General features: G+C 44.6%; 1 pseudogene; it reads right to left on the bottom strand.

Annotated features, from left to right (window-relative positions):
* Positions 1 to 226: 226 nt before the first annotated feature.
* Positions 227 to 16,078, bottom strand: LOC120843757 (annotated as a pseudogene).
* Positions 16,079 to 16,386: the final 308 nt, after the last annotated feature.

Raw genomic sequence — 16,386 nt, 5'->3', positions numbered from 1 at the left:
GTTCGCACACCTCTTTTATTTTCTTACTTTTTTTTTTCTTGCTTTTCAGAATTTCCTTATATGTTGGGTAAATTAAAAAGTCACATGTTATTTAGAATTTTGTTTATTTATCTGCTTTGGGGTTTTAGTCCCCCTGGCTTCAATAAACGAAATACCGAAAGTACTGCAAGGAGAATATTTAATGTTTATTGGGTCAAAGTAAAGGTTGGAACTGTTTTTTTTTCGGTCTTTATTCATTGAAGGACTGTATTATTCCTCTTGATTACGGTTCATTCATCCACTTGCTCAAAAATAAATTTAGCCAATCTCGCAGTGCGCTGCGTTAATTTTTTCTCACTGGTAGAAAGGTGATAGCTCTGAGCAACGGTTGCTGTAAACTGCCCTGAAGCTTGGACAGAGACGGAAGATCCGTTCTTTGTGATGTGTTCATGTTCAATCCCGCTTACGGGGATGTACTTCCAGGTTAGTTGATTGCCTGGCTTTTCAAACAACGCTGCAACGTTTCCCTTCAAGGTGATGTCTAATACCCACGGCACCACCTAAAAAGTAAAAAAAAAAAAAGATTAAAAACAAGAATATGGATAATTTCGACTGACTCGTCAGTTTAAGAACCCCGATCAAGCCACCATGGCGCAAAATGTTTGCTTGATCTTAAACTATGGTCCATTTCAACTAAAACCGGACGCAGCCGATGCGGCCAATCACGCCCCGCCAAAAGTGCACCGTCACGGCGCTCGTTGTTTTTGTAGGTACGCTAACACCGACTAAATCAATCGCACACAAAAAACAAAAAAGAGAGGACCACGGCAGAATTTCGGTACGTGATTGGTTTAGTCGGGTATAGAAAACGAACAAAGACAATCAACCTTACTCACCGGACGTGACTTACACCTATTTAACCGCTGACTACCAACGTCCTCGATTAGAATGATCACGTGGCAAGTTGTAATCACAGCTAAGTAAGCACTCGGTATTCACCAATCATGTTTAGGGCCTAGTCACCCCGAGGGACTCAAAAGGCGACTGAAATGAGTTATAGCCCCTTCCCCTGGCAAATGCCGAGCGCTCGGCGCTAGCGGTCGTCGAGCGGTCGGCCTCCGTGAGGGATCAATCACGTGATCCATCCCAGTGGCACGCGCTGCGGAGCAAATCGAGCGTAACGTTCCCAACGTCACCGCTTCCAGAGCGTCTGCTCTCGCTTTCGAACAGTTTCGGTTCCCATCGCTCTCTTGCCGAAAGCATGAAGTTCTGATCGGAACTTTATGCTTTGACAAAAAAAGAAAAAAAGAAAATTGATTTTTCACTACTTGATTAACGGTGACCCCGACATTAAGACAGAATTTATTTTTCCTTACAGTTATATAGGCCCGATGAAGACAACTAGAAGTACTTGTACGAGCGATCGTCATCTCCAAAAGCGACTTCCATCTGCGGAGTATTTGGCGTGTTGTCTTCTAATTATTCCAATTACATTACAGAGACCACAAAACGAACAAACGACATACCTATCTACCTCTTCATCCGAATAGGCGCGCAGAACGCCTTCGACGTAACGCGATATCTTGGGCCTCTTCGCTGGCCAGGCAAACGACTCGGCAAACACTTCGCCGAGAACCGCTGCCTCGTCGTCACTCGAGCTGGAGCTAAGCTGGTATCTTCGTCGCTGTCACTGCGTTTTATTATACCTCCTGAGATTAACTGCAACGATGTCATCGCCGCAGTTTGCTCGGGCGAGTCGGTCATGACGAGGGGAACGAAAGCCAGCACAGCAAGACAGCCCACCCAGCAATCGAAACAAAAAAGCCGCCAAACTCCTTCACTCCCCCGCGGGAATGTCGATAACGAAACTGAAACGTTGCGAGTGACGACTACAGATCGTACTCCTCCGAAAAAGGCTGCGCGGAGAACTACTTCGGACCGCTCGACGCGCTCCGCCACTTTTCCACGGAGCGGTTGGAGCCGCTCGGCGAGCTCCCCACTGGCTCCAGATCTACGAGCGGCACGTGGAGAGATTGCTCTCATCGAGTGAAACAAGAATCCGCTCGGCAAGCGCGTGCCGAGCGCTCGCTATTTGCCAGAGGAAGGGGCTATTAGGGGATAGATGTAGTTTATCCGATGTTGAGAGTGTGACTCGGCTCAGTGCTAAGGCTCAAATATCAAATCAAATCAAATTAAAATGCTTTATTTTTCTCCATGGCTCCTATCAACGCTGACCGCCAGCGTTAACGAAGCACTTACTGTCTTGGCACGTCGGGGGACACATCTAGAAAGGCTTGGAGCAGCAGATATTGCGAAAAAGACGACGAAAAGCCCTTCTTTGCGGGCGCTTCATATTTGTTTTTAGCTAGCATTTGTACGGATATTTCTGCCTTTTTATGGTGTCATCCCACAAGCCCTTCGCTGGCGTTGATATGCCTCTAGACATATCCATCTTCAACAGTCCCGATGCGTCTATAAATGTGTTATTATTATTATTAATAGTATTATTATTTTTTATGCCCCGTGACCACAAGGACGAACCAAGTTCAACTTTTTTCTCCTGTCTCTGTGCGTTTGACATTAACGATATTTTTACTAATGATTTATATTGATCAGTACTACTGAAGCGAACATTTACTGTAGTCTTCTAGTATCTTAACTTTTTCTTTCTTGACCGACTATGTTACTAATTCTACCAGGCACGTAGCCAGGGGGGAGGCCCATGGGGCCCGGCCCCCCCCCCCCCCCCCCCCGAAATCTTCCATTTTGCTGGGACCTCCTGTCCCCCCTTCCCCTCATACAGCATTTTGTCATGAACGAACCCCCCCCCCGAAACAAAATCCTCTGGCTACGTGCCTGAATTCTACCTAAAAGGGTTTAGTCACACAAGCTCTTCTCGGCTTTGATGAACCAGACTGCTTCGTGATGAATATAGCTCTCGAAAATAAACGTGTATTGTATTATTACTATTATTATTAGTAATAATACCATCCTTAGTAGTTGTGGTGGTAGTAGTAGTAGTAGTAGAAGTTGTAGTTGTTGTAGTTGAACAAGCAGGTATTTGAACCCCATTTTACTAACGCTTGCGCTGTGAAACTCGGGTACTTTAGGCACAAACCCACCCCTGCCAGTGTTGATCTCGGTGGGTCGTGTATGGGAGCGCACGGCCAGTTGAGCGCGCGACACGAGAGCGCACAACCAGTTGAGTGAACACCGCACAAATGTGTGGTGTACGCGCGGCTCCACATGCAGACAGAAGAAAATTGTGCGACCTTTCGGATCGGAGGATTTGCTTTTATCGATTGATTGAATATGTCTTTCATAAAAAAAATAAAAATAAATCAGGTACGACTCTTTCTAACCAATTCTTCACTCACATCGAAGAGAGGAAGGGGCCGAGGAGTGGGGTGGCGAACACGGGTACCGGGAATGTCTCCAGTTGGGTGGAGCAGCGAGTCTAAGATTTCTTCGCGGTGCTGCGGTGCGCCTCTCGAATATACTAGAAATAGTTTACGCTTTGCTATATTTGGTCTATTCTTGGCAGTATTTAAGCTCCGATCTATTAGGTGGCTATTTAGACGTCTCTCACATAATTGTAAATACTATTGTGACGTCCATGATTGTAATGAAGAAAGCTCACCGCTAAAAAACTCAGCAAAAAACTCATCGAAGGAAAATTGAGGGCAATTTTATTGGATGCCGAGCTTTCCAGGCTTTTGACGGATACAGAGAAACCTTAATATTGTCATTTGTGACAATATGAATGGTTGACATATGACACTTGGCACGAGAGCTCCTTTCCCAAAATTGATCTTAAAAACCCCAGAATACGGGGAAGCATATATTTGGTATATTCTTGGCAGTATTTATGATGCTTCTTTCCTTTTGAACGTTTTAAAATAATTTAAAATAAAATTAGTGAGGTCGGTGTTGAACTTTATCAATTCAAATCAAAGAACTAATGAAGCTAGATGGCTGCAATGCTTTTTTTTTTTTCTGCTGAAATGGGCAAAACAAATATTCATGTTTTCTTCTTTTTTTTTTCTGCTGTCAGCTTTTTGCAACACTTCTTGGTTTGCCACAAGCGAAAATTTCGTCGACTCATTTCGCAATGTCTTTCCTGAATGCCGCGGCGAAAATCCGCGCCAATTTCACATAAAACACGCGATGTCCGAACAAGAGGTCGGTCGGGTCGGGCCACTCGCGCTGGGCTGGTTGTGCGCTCTCGTGACGGGCGCTCTAATGACACGCGAGATAATTTCGCTGCGTTCTCGTGTCGCGTGCGCTAAGGTCGTGGCGCTCTAATGTCGGCGCTCTTGTGTCGTGCGCTCTAATGTTGTGCAGCCGTCGTGAATCACTACTACGTGATGCATGTTAAAAATTCGAGGCAAACGGTTGTACTGTACTAGCTAAATTTTTCTTTACAGCTGAAACACCTACGCCCGCATAGGCTGACTAACTTAGGGGCTTACACAAAATGATTTCCCTCGTTGCGTGCGCAAGCCAAAACCGCAGAGGCGTTAAGGTATGTTGGTTGATATCTGGAACTAGCGGATTTAACTGTCGCGGTGACCGTGAAGAAAATATAAGTAAATAATGAACATATAAAAAAGGGAATGTACACGCATATGGCTCATTTTTGGGGAAGAATTTCCAAGTCTAAGATTTTTTTGTTTGTTAATTCAGCTCAGAGAGTTTGGCCTTATATTTAAATTTGACAACTTTAGCGGCTGGTAGAATGATAATTTATTTTCCGTAATAAAACTGGACACAGCCCGACGCCTTTTTGACCATCTAAAATGCAAAAAGAAAGCAATCAGAAAAAACAAAACCTTTAAGACCTTGCCTTTTCAGATCCTTGACGTAGGAGCTCCTCCTCAGAAGCATCAACATTTTTTTTTTTAAATGCTGCCTTGCTCCAGTGAGCGCTCATTGCTCTTGTTACGTCAAAAGTCGCTCACACAAAACGAAGCCTTCGGGCTGTGCTATTATGCATGGAACCATACAGGAGAAGTAAAGCCCCAGGAGTAATATGAAATCTCTGGCTCTTTTTAATTTGAACGATGCAAGTATTTGATTTGAAGATAAATTCTTTTAAAATGAGATTTATGCAAATGCGCTGTACCTCAAAAACAAGCAAAAAATCAAACTAATAAAAGGTACCAAAATACGACAAATCAGGCTCGGTCTCTCAAGCTGCCGCACCATACTATGGGCCCCTACTCTCTGTTTATATATCCCAGTTATGATCTCCATCTTGGTGGCTCCATCTCCATCCCCCAATGTACCTCCGAAAAGGATGACTCGCCTGCTTCCTGCTCGTGACTACCGCAGGGTCTAGTAGCTCCGTAGTCGCTGATTCTTCACTTAGCTTGCGATTACGTAGACGCGCTATTAACTTTTAAACAGCGCTAGTTAGTCACGATGGTGAATACGGCTGATTGAGTTCAGTTCCGATTAACTGAAATATGTTGGCGAAGTAAAAGACACACTGAGAACGTTAACACATTTTCCGGGCAATAATGAACGCCACAGAAATAGTCACGTCCTTCAAATAGTCATGGCTTTAGCAAATTAAAATGCATTTGTGAAGTCATTAGCTCTGCACCCGTACCTGTAACTTCACACCGAAACATGGCAGTGGTCCCTCTGCACTCGAGAACCAGCAATTATGTCGGGAAATGTTAATGACGCGAATAGGACCCACAGATTATCCACGTTGAATGCATTCCCACTGCGCATTCGCATTCAGTCGATTTTTTTTTTTATATAATGCTGATTTTGGACTAACGTTTCTTTTCTTTTTTTACGTTGAGAGTTGTGCGATGCTTGAGTTTAGCTACCCAGTATGGTTAAACTGTATCTCTCCAAATTTTCTTAAGCTTTCTGCACGTAGGTTAATCATTTGTACTCTGATTGGCTGTGTCTTTGATAACCATAGTAAGAGGAATTAAAATATTTATTTACATTTTTTTTTTCTGCAGACACCGGTAACTTAGAAATCTGTGCATACCTGTCATCCTTCTCGGCGGACTCCTCTTGGAGTCGAGTGCCCTTGCACAACATGTGTGGCAGCCTCTTCATGGTCTGCTGGAACCACTTTTTGGGAGTGTTTAATTCCCACGCCTAGACAGCTGCTTCCTGCTTATCAGTGACCGCAAAATAACGTCCTAGAATGGGATTTGTAATGACACCCAGCAAGTGATAACCACTGGGAGCCCGGTCAGGCCATACCCATGCCTGATCGAAGGTCTGACTGGTCGCACGATGTGTGACAAAGACGGCCAAACCCGACCAGGTGCCGGTCAATCATAGCGTCGTGCGCATTTGCGTGAAGGCGTGATCCGCCAGCGTCTCATCGGACTCCGCTGTCGTCTTGGCAGGCTGTACGACCAGTCAAACGTTTGGTCGCGCATAGATATGGCTTGATCGGGCCTCCAGTGCCTATCATCTGTTGGGTGGAATAAAACGAAATTACCTACGAGGACACTATTTTTGGCCATTAATAAAATGGAAGCAGCTGTTCGAGCCTGGGTGTCAGGTGCTCCCAAAAAGTGGCTCCGGCAGGGCGTGGAGAGGCTGCCACAGAGCTGGAGCAAGAGAAATCGCGGCTAGACGGGGAATATGTCGAGAGGATGGACATATTATTGGACACATACCAGTAAGTGACCGGTATCTGCAGCAAAGCAAATTATAAATTGTTTATCAATATAGATAAATATTAACCGGTCAGTAACGTAAAATACGATAATACATCCAGGAGGATTAAGTTCGAACATGGCGTCTTATAACATAATTACCCCAAAACTCCTTTTTTTTTCCTTTGCTTTTATTCGGAAAAAATGCCGTTGTGCAAATTTTATAGCGATCACTTCTTAGAAGGGTGGTCCAATAAACAATGCAGCTAGACCTATAGCGTGTTCGCATTGTAACATTTAAACGGTTGGTTCATTATAGATGTTGAATTGTACGCACCACTTTTGCTTCGTTGACATACCACTTGGCTTCAATAGTGGATAAAGGGGGTATTTCTACCTCTTGTTTAATCCATTGCTTCGTTGTGCGTGTTTCGACCGTTGTGGATCCAGTACTCGACTTCACTGATGTTGAAAATTCTGAGCTGAATTGATATACCAGTGGAACGTTTACACTGAACGTGAGTTTAGTAGTGAACTCTAGTCCCTTGTCTACGGTCCAGATGTACTCGTCTTCGTGCTCTACTTGCTCTGATATCTGAGCCTTACCTACCTCAACAGTCTGGTTGTTGTGAAAAATCTGTACATAAACAGCAGAAATCAGTAGCGACTGTACTTGAGCCTTGCCGTAAGTCACCGGTCCGACTTCAATCGTCACAGGTGGGTTCCTGCATTGAAGAATAGGCGCATTTCTCGGCAGCTTGATCCCTTTAGGGACATGGTTATAGTTTTTTTATTATTCTAGTGAAGGTTGATCTCTATAGCAAAGTCAAAGCAATTAAGTATTATTCCCAATTATTTATCATTGACTATATTATCCTTTATGACGTAAAAGGATTCATACATTTTTTTCAAGCAACAGAAAAGAACACCCGCATTACGATGCAGATTACATGGTAAAAACTGCGTCCTTCAGTTTATTCTGCTGCTGTCGCCTAAAGCTTTCATCGCCACGCAGCCTGCGCTACAAAAACTGAAGCCAAATATTGTTCAGAGCACAATTGTGATCGCGGTTGAGATCTTGGGATGATTAATACCGACATACAATTTTAGTTTGTAGCTCATAGCGATGCAGTGAAAGCCTACATTCACTGTCAGCTTGAGAAGCGCGGGCCGTGGTTTATGATCACGATTCTTGCTTCGTGATTGGCCCTTCGGCGTTCTTATCGGCTAATGCTGAAATCTCATTGGCTGTAGCGCGATATTGGGATGCTGCGAACTCGTTACGCTCAGCGTTTCTTATACTGTCAGTTACAATACTGCTTCCTGTGACTTTGCTTGAACGCGTTGCAAGCACCGTACACATGAGCTGACACTAGAAAGTTTTAGTACTGCGTATATGAGAAAAAGCAAGTGCTGAGCGTTTGCGTTAGGGTCGCAAGATCCACACTGCCCATACTCTATACCAGGGGTGGCCAAACTGTCGTTCGTAAGCCGCCTCTGGCTCTTTGCGGGACTAAGTGCGGCTCGCGGCTCCCTGGTAAGAGTGCCGTTCTTCCCTTCCTGTGTCCCTAGGACAAACAAAGTTCTAAAATAGAAAGAAAAACTCAGTCTTTGCAGCTTTGTACTACACTACGCACATACAGCTGCACAAACTTTTTGACACAGCGATGTGTCCGGTGTCCATGTTTCCTTTATTGTTCGAGAAAGAATTTCGAACCGTAAACGCATAACGGACATCAGGAGACAGTGACTGGATAACGAACCATACATTTATTTTTGCCTAGAGGTTGAGAAACATTATGCTGCCTGGTGTTATTTGTTGTAGTCGACGATTATACTTGTCTTCTTTGAAAAGGACTGTTCTCTCCATATTGTTCCTTGTTAAAAGTAAGCCCCCCCCCCCCCCCCCCGCCCCTCCACACACACGCACCCCTCCTTTTGTTTTTTTCTTGTCGGCTCTCTAAACTTTTGTAGTTTTATCCGCGGTTTTAACCTAATTCCACTCTGGCCACCCCTGCTTTATACTCACGCAACGCCACGAGCTTTACATACGTACGCTCACTATCCATGGTTGCTTGCAGAGGTTCTTTGCGTTCCCGTCTCGTTGGCATCATCGCACGCGGGACGGCGCGGGACTTAGATTGGCTGGACCAAATACTGGTTTCAGATTGCTTGCAGCAGTTTGCATGGAAACATCTAGATGGCGCTGCGTGTGCTTGCGTATGCACCGCATGCAATGGTAAAACAAAATGGCTAGGTGGCGTAAGCTTCCGCCCGACCCAAAGGGCTCAGGCGTATTCATCCATCCATCCATCCTATGCGTTTGCATTCCGCTGTACTAAAAGCGCTGGTTTGACGCGCTCCGCAGCGTTTCGCTGAGGGCTTCCGTGCTCGTACTCAATGGGCGCGTTCAGTAGCGGCCCCGGAGTCAAGGAGTCACTGACTCCTTCCACTGGACGGCCAAAAGTCACGTCCGGTGCACGTAACTCCGGGGCTTCGGAGTCAAGCTCCGAAGCACCGAGTCCGGAGACGGTGCACGTGGAGTCAAAGGAGCTAAAATGACGTCATTTCCTGACTGGTGACGATTTCCGGCGCTAAAAGATAACTAAAACAAACAAAATGGCGGGATAAGCTGCTTCGGTTCTGTCGCGGGTGTGCAGTTTGCTCGCTTTTGTTAATGAAAAGTGCTCAAGGTAAGACGAATAACGCGTCCGAATTTCTTTTTGAGGTAAGGCTCCTTCGGAAAATGCATTGGACCGTATTTTGCTTGGTCTGAATATGCTAATAAACAACGTAAACGTTCAGCTGACGCCGTGTCGTGATCGCCGTTGCACGGAAACTCGGTAATATTGACGATAGTCCTGTCCGCGCTCAACAGAGCGAGGCAGGGTATGGAAGCCGGAAGCCGGTTGGACACTCACGCAGAGCATGATACCGATTAATGTTTTGTTTGCGTAGCTAAATCGGGGTGCACGTTGGCTGAGGCTCGCTTCGGCCGACAAAACCTTGAACGCCGAGCGCGGCCGAACTTCCCGTGTGCATACGTGTTCGTTACGAAGGGCAGAACAAACGTATGGCCGTATAAAAGTGTCGCAACCGGCGGCGTAGATTCGCCGAGCTCTATATTTTACGTGTGCTGACGACGTTTTTTGTCGGCTTTTATAACAGTAGCTGCCTTTGCACCGCCAAGCGAAGGGCTCGATCGCGTTGCATCGCTTCGAACAGCAGCGCTGATGTGTGCAATCACCCGTTTTTTCTGCAACGACCTTGTAAAGACTTCAATACCGGGGTCAAATAAAAGCGATCGTGCTCGCCATCGTCTGCTTCCAGTTCGGAGACCGTCTGGCACAGGGGAGGAAGCGGAAATTGCGTAGAAGCAGGTTTGGAGCAGCGGGTTTTTTTGCCGTTCAGTAGGCGTTCCGATGACTCCGACTCGAATCACTCCGTTCGGAGGCAAGGGAGGCGCTACTGAACGCGCCCAATCGAACGTAAGGGTCTTTGCGCTACTCTCAAACTCAGTGTCCTCGACTAGTACACACATTAGAGCCACAATTTTAAAGTAGACTTCAGTTATAAGCAAACACAAACAATAGCTGCTAGGTAGCAAGGCAATAGTGTGGTGTACTGCAAGATTCAATCAGTAATGAATAATGTAAATATGACACCAAAATACGATACAAATCGACCGGTCAATTGAATAACGGCGAAGAACCGATGCAGTCTTTCTTAGAAGGAATTTGGGAAGTTAATGTTTGTTTGTGGGTTTCAACGTCGTATCTCCAAGACCTCCGGCTAGCGGTGAGCGATTTAAGGCTCTGTTATACTCCGACGTAACGCGCGCGCAAGCGAACGCTGGCCGAAGTCGGCTACGTCACGTCAGTCACGCCGCGCGCGTCAAAAATTCGACCTCTTTATACTCCGGCGGCCCTGGCGACTCCCGCGGCGCGCGTCGGTGGGTCGCCAGCGCGGCGCATGCGCAGAATCTGGCTACGAGGGCGCGCTTCCTGCGAGAGTGCGCCATTTCCGGTTCCTTTTCATTTCGAATAGCAGACGAGAATTCTCGCGCTTCTTGAGCGCCAAGTTGGAGCGATGGCGTGGACGTACCTTGCCCGACGAAAACTCGCGCTTGCACTGTTGGTGCACCGCCTGCGCCGCAAGCGTAGGCGGTCAAGTACATACGGTACATCTTTGACAAGCGCACGGTCTACGGTACTCAAGCTTCCTCGTGTCGTAGACACACGGGTGAGGACGAATTCCCTCGATGAGCTTCTCCACGACCGAGTCGGATTCTTCGAACATGGCGCCAAACGCAGTAGTGCTCCCGTCGTCTGCTATTGCTCGTATTCGCCGCGCTGCCCGCGCAAGGGCTGCCGGGAGCCAGCGCGTGATGTATCCTGGTCCGGCGTCGCCGGCGCGGCCGGCGCGGAATACGGCATGCTCCATTTTTGCGTCAAGGCGGTCAGGCTGCGTCGAACGCCGCCGGTCGCGTCGGTTACGCCACGACGCCGGAGTCTAGAGCGTCGGGTTTTCGCCGACGTGACGTCGCTGTGACGCGCTCGCGCGCGCGCACGCGTTACGTCGGAGTATAACAGAGCCTTTACACTGCGCTTGACTTTATTCGATCAAAGTATTTTTACTTGCGAAATCAAATATTAATTGCAGGGTTTCGTGGCTTACGCCTATTGCCTTGGACGAAATAAACTGGGAATGCAGTCACTGCGCGGGCCGATTAAATTTTTGATACCGGGAAATTCTGCACGGCTGTTCTCTTTTAGCAGTAATAAAAAGCGGTTGCCGTTGAATCTTGTTACGCCAATAATTTTATTATTTAATGACTGGACGTTCGTTATTCGAGCCAGAAATGTAGTATATAACATACTTAAAAAGGTCTTGTTCGGGATGGGGGCCTCGTGTTTTGTTATCACCAAAGACATCATAAGTTACCAGCCTTTCATTGTTAGTGCAATTTAGCAGGAGGAATTTGTAAACGATATCTTCGAGATCAATGAGACGGCCGCCGCCTAGAAAGAAAAGAAGTATATTGCACGTTTAGACTTCCAGGGCCCAAGAGTGGGAAGGGTGCTAAATGTGCGGAAAGTTCGACTTTTAAAACAAAGTAAAAAGGTAAATAAATTTTTTAGAGTACAAATCTTAGGCGCCCGTTTCCAACTTGAGTGGCGTCGCCTTCGCCGTCGGCGTCGGCGTAACCGCGCGCTGGATTATGGGTAAATTTGCTCGCTCAATATAGCTGACAAATTTCCCGCTAAATTTAGCGGAAAACTTTCCTTGCCAAATTTAGCGAAAAAACTTTCACCACTAAATTTAACGGGAAAGTCTTTCCGCTAAATTAAGCGAAAACACTTTCCCGCGAAGTTGAGCGGAAAAAATTTCCCCGCTAAAACTAGCGGAAAAAATTCCCCGCTAAATTTAGCAAACAAAATTCCCCACTAAAATTAGCGGAAAAAATTACCCGCCAAATTTAGGGGACACAATTCCCCGCCAAATCTAGCGGACAAAATTCCCCGATAAATTTAGTGAAAAATTTCCCCGCCAAATTTAGTGGAAAATGTTCCCCGTCAAACTTAGCGGAAGATTTTCCCCGCTAAATTTAGCGGATACTTTTCCCCTAAATGGGAGGTAAGGAGGAGGGGCATACCCTCTTTGTATCTTTCCCTCCTCCTCCTCAAGAGCTGCGCTCTAATTCGGCATTACATGAGATTGTAAACGTCTTTCATTTTTTTAGAACCTGAAAAGAAGCCCCGTAGTCCTCAAAGCGGCAATTGAAAAACAACAAACATAGAAGGTTTTTTTAAAAGTTAAAAATTTGGCTTCAGCAAAATTTCGGATGCCACGAAAAACCGAAGTTTGAGTTTGCTGCGTAGATAAGCAGCGACTGCACAGGGACATCAGACATAACAATTTATTCTATTACTTCTTAAGTCAAGGTAATTGAAAACTTTCCCCTTAACATTCAGTTCTCCGTCACTAGCCTCCTACTATTGATTTCTTCAGTGCCCATGGCCTAGACATATGGTTCCAATTGGTAACTTACTGAGCGTCATCGAAAACCACTATATGAACTCTTTTTAGATCGACTTGAGGCTCGTGGGGAACTCAGTGGCGCGGCACAGTTTATACTCGTCAAGCGGGCACCAAGCTAGCAGCGGCGGAACGCGATAATGATCTAATCATCCGCCGAAGCCAGTGGCCGGGACGGTCTAATTGGTTAACGCATCGCCCCGCATAGGCGGAGATTGCGGGTTCTATCCCCACTCCTGGCCCAATTTTTTGCCAGCTCTCTTTCCCTTTTGCTTCCCCTAACATTAATGCAATAAATTCAATGATCACTCTCTCCCCTCTGCGTTAACAACATTACTACGGCTGCACTTGTCAATCTTCACTATATATACCAAGAAATTCTGTATATATATATATATATATATATATCTGCTGGTTGCATATATTCATATATATGCAACCAGCCTCTGCCGCGTTGCGCGAGAAAAGCACAGCAGAGCTTGGTTGCACTATTTCTCTGCCGGGCGCGGTGCCGTCGGGGCTGACAAGCGATTGCAAACCGAAACCTAAAAACCCGTCGAATTTGTGCGGTTCTTCAGAAAGCCGTAAAATGCTTCGCGTGCCTTCTGTCGTTCTGCACTTTGTTGATATAGTGTTTTTCGATGGTGCTGAGCAATGTTCTAATTGAAACCATGCCCTTAAATCAAAAAAGTTAATTACGCGAAAATATTTAACAATCTAATTATCCCGGACTTCAATAATTTTCCTAAATAGGCATCTGGCCCACGACCAAAAACGACATAAGCTTTTTTTGTTGCAACGCGTAGTTTTCGCAATATCGAGTTTGTCCACTTTTCGTGAAACACCCTGTATATAGGGTGTTTTTTATGCTTAACACATTTGTTTAAAAATACCCGCTTGTGGAGTAGAGTTATATGGCCAGGGGGACATAATACGTATAGGGGGCTAATCGTAACGATCAGTCGGCTAATTAATTAAAATTCGTTAATTAACTTTTTAATTAATTAAAATATACATATAGTTCCAATTAGAAATTTGCTCAGCGTCATCGAAAACCACTAAATCAGTCATTTTCAGAAAGACTTTGAGCACGTGAGAAGCGTAGTATTGCACTAAAGTTACCACTGGTGGAGCAGGTACAAGGCTGGGGCTAGATAAAAGACGGAAATATTGCGCGGGCGCCTTACCGCAACCGCTAGCGTATATATATATATATATATATAACCGACAAATCTATTGAAATGTTGAACCTTAACTCTGCTCCTTGCTTTGATGGCATATCATCACCAAGGGTTTTGTCTGTAACCAAGGAAATTGTTATAGGTTTCGTAATTTTAGCTCGCTTATACCAGGCATCTCTTTTAACCTCTGATATTCCTTCTGACTGGAAACATAGGAACGCCATACATTTGCTAAAATATGGTTGCCGATATCTTCTATCGAACTTCATACATATATCCCTTACCAGCATACCTTGTAAAATTGTAAAGCACATATTATTTCCTCTCACGTAATAAACTTCCTAGTTCAAAATAACCTGCTCCATCCAAGTCAGCATGGTTTCCGAAAAAACCTGAGGCAACTTTCAACTTTTTTTTTTGCATCTGACCTCCATAAAACTTTCAACAAGTCATTTTCTACCCGTGCCATTTTCATAGATGTTTCCAAGGCTTTCGATACTGTACCTCATCAGCGTTTACTACTGAAACTTTCCCAACTTAATATTGAAGACAGTATAATCGACTGGATACCTTCATTACTAATGAATCGTCAGAAATCTCTTAGTATTAACAATGCTCATTTTCTACCTCTGCCAGTTTAATTATGAGTCCCACACGGAAGTGTTTTAGGTACCTTACTTTTTATAAAATTGTAATATACATCAACGATCTGATATATTCTGTTACTTCATCCGTATGCCTTAAATTGTTCATTGTCATATTTTTTAGTAATCTTCATCACCAGCAACTGATAGAATTTTACCTCGAAAACAAAATCCTCAAGTGAATGGGGGAGGTAATGTATCAAGTTTTTTAATAGCTGCGAACAATACTAAAATATAGAAAATAAACATAAAACAATTCACAGTAAGCTTTTTCTCTTTCGAAAAATTTCTTGTTAGAGCTCTTCACAAACATTGGTAGTTCGAAAACCAGTTTCGTGGCAGTAATGAATGATAACATATCTGTAAAGTGCGTGTCTGAATAGTGTGTACTTACATTGTTGGATGGGGATCTGTATAAAAGAGGAAGCACGCTGAGGTGAAAATTTGAACGCCGGACAGGGACATCGCTTGATTTTAGAACAAAACAGCATATTCTATATGCTAATCACTTTTACAGTTCAAGCCGGAAGTAGAAATATATCGTCACATTTGTGTGTCTCTGTGGGTTTGGTAGAATGAGCGCAGTGTTTTTTTTTATGTTGAACACTACGCTTTTAGATCAAATAGTAAACTGGCGCAGAGCTTTAGCGTTACTCCATGACGCACTTTCATGCCAGAATATTACCTTCATTCGATAAACAGGGTGTTTTATTTATTTCGAACACATTAATTAGATCAAATTGTAAAATAAACACAAAGGGGCTTTGTGCAGGTGTGTTACACGGCCAGGGGGGAGGCATTATTTAGGCTTCTAATTTTCCATGCAAGTCGGATGATGACCTAAAATGTGTTAATTACCATTTTAAGATAGTGTAACTAAGCATATGGTTACAATTAAATTATCAATGGGCGTCATCGAAAACCAATAAATGAGTTTATTTTAGAACGACTCGAAGCGCGCGGCAAACTCGGAAATGCACCAAAGTTACACCACTCGTGCAGAACCCTCAAATCTAGCGGCGGGGAAGCGCGGATGATTATGAAACGAGGGTTCTCTGTTCAGAGGTATTTGAAGAATATTATCTATAATTAAAACCATAAAATACACCACTAAAATTTAGCTGATACTAGTTTTTTCATGAGCATGAACACTTGCGATTTTGAAGTTGGTAACTACTGTTTAATTGTAAAGTTGATAGCTACGACTATGTCTGTGATGACCATCAGTTGTGTGCGGCATGCAGCAAACTTTGCTACCGGAAGCGTCAGACAAATATCAAATTCCTGTTATAGCTGTGGCGGCATTTCGTACATTTTGTTACCCCATTATCCTGTTCGTTGTAACGAGAACAGATTGTTCAGAACTGCAATCTCACTGTATAGAAATGGTCAAGCCGCGTAACCTCTTAACAAAGACAGTTAAAAGATACTCTCCACAAAAGGTGGCAGAATCGTTTTTTTCAGCAGCTGGTGTACACTATTTACTAAGTTTTGCACTCACCAACGCGAGAAGAAGGAGGTGAAGCTGAAGGCTATGCGCCATGTCACTTGTTCACAAAATAATGGACTTCGAGGGTGCTTTCTTCCCTTTGGGTACCTTACATGCTTCGATGTAACTACCTTTTATGCCGGGAAAAGCTTTGAAATATACGACAGCGAACATAAAAAAAATACAGGGCGTCAAAGAAATGTATTATATAAGAAAAGGTTGTAGCTTCCTTCCGACACGAAGATGTTAAACTAGACGCCACAATACATTTCTTTAAAAAACATCTGGCGCCGCCGCCGTCTGCTTAAGACATTGTGAAATTCCGATGTACGGCACGCGAGATTATCCCGGAATCGAAGACGAAGTTGACGTTGGTTTAACCCTTCGTGATTTTAGAACGCAGAGAAGGCAGTAGG

Source organism: Ixodes scapularis, unplaced genomic scaffold (assembly GCF_016920785.2).
Source record: "Ixodes scapularis isolate PalLabHiFi unplaced genomic scaffold, ASM1692078v2 ptg000720l_1___fragment_3__unscaffolded, whole genome shotgun sequence".
In the NCBI taxonomy this organism is placed as follows: Eukaryota; Metazoa; Arthropoda; class Arachnida; order Ixodida; family Ixodidae; genus Ixodes; species Ixodes scapularis.
The sequence above is the reverse complement of the archived record's forward strand: the minus strand, read 5'-3'. Positions and strand labels throughout refer to the sequence as shown.